Source organism: Henckelia pumila, chromosome 3, assembly GCF_033568475.1.
Source record: "Henckelia pumila isolate YLH828 chromosome 3, ASM3356847v2, whole genome shotgun sequence".
Classification (NCBI taxonomy): Eukaryota; Viridiplantae; Streptophyta; class Magnoliopsida; order Lamiales; family Gesneriaceae; genus Henckelia; species Henckelia pumila.
In genome coordinates, this window is record NC_133122.1 from 126,682,647 (window position 1) to 126,687,494 (window position 4,848).

Here is a 4,848-nt window from a genome sequence, read left to right on the forward strand (position 1 = left end):
TTCATGGTTCCAATCTTTTCAAGAATATCTTCATCATTTCTAGAAAATGATAATGATCTTCTTGGTACAGACTGTTTTGTGATTTGGAGGTCATCTGAACTCCATCTTTTATAGGGATTTATTTCTTCAATAAATGCTTTTTGAGGGTGTTCAATTCTTGTAATATTTTCAAACATTCTTTCAACAGAAATAGTTGGTTTTGTTGAAATTATTCCTGTTTGAGAATTAGTACTTATTGCTAAACCGACAACATAGTTTATATTGATCGAATGGTTTTCTGTTAACATAAGATTATTTCTATAAAAGTAATAATCTAATATTAAAACATCATTTATGTTTTTATCAAAAAGAGATATATTGTATTGTGGATAAATACAAAATTTCATCTTTTTGTAACATAAGTTTCCTTCAATTTTTCTAAGGATAGAATCCTCGAAATTACGTATCCTTTTGTCACGAACTGTGATTTCAATTGATGTATTTATTCCTTCTCGGTAGTGAGCTGATACTATTATTTTGATTCATCCAATGTGAACATATTTCAGTTCAGATCGTTCTTTTTCACTGGCTTTTGTCATGATGGTATCAATATCTTGAGTTGTTAATAACTTTAGAGTATTAGACCTTGATTCGTTATTTATTTTACAAGATCGTTCTTTTGTACGAATCGAATAATAAATTAATTTTTTTCTGGGATTAATAAAATTTGAAATCTTGCTTAATATTCCTGGTTGGTCTATTAGATTTGTTTTTGAATTAGAAAACCCTGTTTTTTGTATCTCAACAAACTTATTCTGATTAAATATAATATTCAAATTATACTCTTGGTTCTCTTCAGATTCATCAATCTGACTATTATGATTTGGAATTGTTACTTCTGTCATTTTAACAGATGATAGAACTTCTTAATTTTCTTAAGGCTATTAAAAGCCTTTTTGTTAAATCTATCTGTTCTAATAAATTTTGAAAATCTTCGAAACTATTAATTGAAGATTGACAATTTTTAAGATGTTTCAAATTGTTTTCACAATTTTCTATATCAAAATTTATATTTTGAGAATATAAATTAAAGATATTCATTTTCGTATTTTCTTACATTTTCCATTTAGTAAAAATTGTTACTTTTATTATTTTATTTTTGTTGATCGGATTTCGATAACAAAATTTGTTCTTATTCATAACATATTATTATGTCTTCAATTTCATCATTTTCAGAAATTTGAATTAACATTTTCCAGTTGCTTGAAAAATGTTTTTTTTTTTATGATTTTTGAAATAAAAGGTTTGGAGATCTTTTATTTTATTCCATAATTGATCTATTTGACGTAAATCTTTTAGTAAGATTATTTTATTAAATAAATTTTTAATCTCAATATCTAAAGTTAATCCAGGCATTAATAATCTGCTTTAATTAACCACTCTAATACCAGGTTGCGGAATTATTCAAATTCTTATAAATTTTCTCATTCATGGCTTTACAGATCTGATTCATTTATAACAGATAAATGTTTTCAAATTAGTTTGGTTCCATTCATGGGTTATAATTACAACTTTTAGTTGATAAATTGATTCGAATATGGTTAAATCAGAAGTATTTAAACGATATTCATGAAATGTATCATATTCATGATCATCTTCTATTTCAAACCAGTTTTTTATTATCAATCTTCCATTTCTTATGAAGGATGATGACATGATTAACGTATTTTGAATATTTCTTTGAATTAAGGGCTACAGGAGATTTAGGAAGGTTACCTTGTTTGAATGAATCTTGGTTTTGAGCAAAGGCCAAATCCTTGCTTTCCCTTAACGATCACTTGATCAACTGGTACTTGCTCTATGGATCTCCAGATTTACTCTAACCATGAATCTTCAATGGTTGGTTTCCAACCTTATCCTCCTTACGCCCTGCTTGTTTAGTTATTAGCCATAAGACTTATTTTTGTTTCTGATTTTATGTTTCTTAGTTTCTGATAGTTTTCATACGTCTTGTATGAACCAGATTGTAATAAACTTAAGAAGAGAGAGATACTTAAACTTCGCTTCCCTTATTTACAGCACAAAACATCTCCTTTTATAGGCGTGGAGAAACGCATACATAATAAAAGAAAAGAGGGGGACCACCCGATACTACATAATGAAAAACAGCTCATTTTACATCTGAGTGGATGCCTTTAACATGTGGTGTGGTCCACGATTTTATTTGTTTTTACATCGTGTCACTTTCTGAATCACTAGTACATTCGGACCATTTCTTTATTGGTTTGTCTTCTTTGACAGCTGCTTCTTCTGTCTAAATGGTTTGGCAATGTCCACATTTGTGAGTGGAAATCATTGTTCTTAGTCTTTGACATAGCATTTGTTGGGTTTCTTGGGTCATGTCAACTCTTGCTTTATAGATTGGAGCTTCGAATTGAGCTAACATGGCTTGTTCTTTCTTTTGGATTGTTTCCCTGTGTCCAGTGGTTAATAAAATTTTACTGGTTGCAAAATTTATTTTAACCTTTGAGTTTCCATCAATCTTTCCTGTCTTTGAGATCATGTCAATCAACGTCTTTATTCTTATCTCAAGAAGTGTTGAGATATCCATTACTGGTTTATCTTCATTTGATCCTTCGAATAAAAACTTGTCCTTTTGTTTTCGACATTGAATATATACCATTGGTTGATAGAATTTGTTATCATCCCAATCTGGAAGGGTTGAGTGAATACTCAATGTTAATACTGGATTGTCCTTAAAGACTGCTTTCTTGAACTGGATGATACTATTTCTCAACTGATATGGAAATAGTTCTATGTCTTGATTGTTGGGACTGACTTCCAATCCACTTAATAATCCATTTGAAAAGAATCTTGCAACTTCATGCGCTGGATCACCTTGCAGTGTTCTTGCTCTTGATATGCTCTGTGTGTCACAAGTTTGTAGCCAAGATTCTGCAGATGGTTTGGCTATTTTTAAATAGTTTAGTGTTTCAAAGAATTCAGTCTTGAGTTTTTCTGAAAAATTTGTTTTTTCAAAAATTGGTTTTTGTGGTCGCAGATTGACCATCTTTCTTTCTCTTGCTTCAAGGGTACTTTTAAACGTCCTTTATTTTTTTTCATTTTTCTCATTGTTGGCTGTGACCACCGGTTCTTTCTTCTTTTCTTTTTCTTGGTTATCAGTGTTGGCTGTGACCACTGACTGTTTTTCATTCATCTCCATTATTTTGTTAAATGGAGTTGCTAACTTGATTGGAGTTTTTGGTGAGGATGATGATGATGATGTTGTCATCTTTTCTTTAATCCTCTGAAATTTTCCTTTTATATTCTTTTTTCTTTGTTGAAGAATCTGAATTTCTTCATCTATGTCAATCAATTGTTCTTCTAATTGATTTAATTGTTCCATCCTGCACAATAAAACATATATATATATAAATGGTTAGAAATTTAACTCTTTTTCGTGAGTAACTCGGATAGTTTTATTATGCGTATCATTGCATTTATGAAATTCTTTTGCAAGAATTGAATCAATCTTCATAAATGAGATTGATTGTATTTACTCATAGAGTAATTCATGTTTCTGAATATAAATCTCATTTTCATCAATTTATATTTCCCATGCTTTCTGAGGAATGTTCGGATGACTGAAAGTCATAATGTAACGACCCTCACTACTAGGCTATCAGACTATAATTAAAATAAATGAAAATTACGGATTTTAAAAAATTTTGCCATGACCTATTTGTAAAACAAATAAGCCATCAAGACTCAAACAGCAATTTAAATAAGGAAAAAAAATTGACTTCAAAACTTAAGTGCGTTAAACATAAACATGCAATCCTAGTAACCACCTCCCGGTTACAGCATAAAGTAAACTAAAGCATTTAAAATTAATTCCAACGATAATCATAAACTTGCAAAAGCGGAAAACGTACTTCAAAACATAAGCTGTAGCACAGGGAATGCACATCCTGGCTATAAATACTACAAGATCTCAAATAATACTTCATTATTACAAATTTGATAACTGTGCGGAAAACATAAACTGAAAGGAAGCAACGGTCACTGGGCCTCGCACTACCGATGGCCTCATCCCAGTAGATCACGACCCTCCGTCTCCTCCACAAAATCCTCACCTGCAAACATTCAAGCATAGTGAGTCTAAAGACTCAGCAAGCATAACTAGGATAATAACAAGGGTTTAAAATACGTGATGCAAAAACTCAACTTAAACTGTAATATGCATGAAACTAGAAAGATATAGAAATCATGCATTAATGAACTCACACTAAGATAAACTTTAACTTTCGTAACATTCAACTTAGACTCATGCATAACTGAAAGACTGACATCAATGCAAAACGAGTCAACTAAAATTGTGAAACTTTAACTTTAAACTTTTCTTTACTTTTTCCTCTTAGAAATCCGATCCCTGATTTGTGACCCTCTGTTTCGATCATGATCATGGCTGCAGTGCACTATGCCGGCAAGACTACGAGATTTCTTCCGACGAACTTAACCCCTCTATGGCAAGGAGACCGAGATGCCTCCCGATCCCACATTGCCCCTCTGTGGCAAGGGTAAACAAGATGTCTCTTGCTCCTTGCCTAACCTCTATAACCTCTTGGTGAGTAGACCGAGGCATCCCCCGGCCTAGCAACACCCCTCTTGTCACAAACAGATCACTTCATTCAAAAATATTTGCTTTCTTTTCCCTTTTCATTTATAAAGACTCAACTCATACATTAAATGGCATGCAAACAAGTAAACTTCCTTTTTCTTTATTAAAATCAAGAATACGTCAAATGCACACGAATAAGCAATCTTTAAGACATGAGACTCGACTCGAAAATGTGAGTTTAAGGTGGA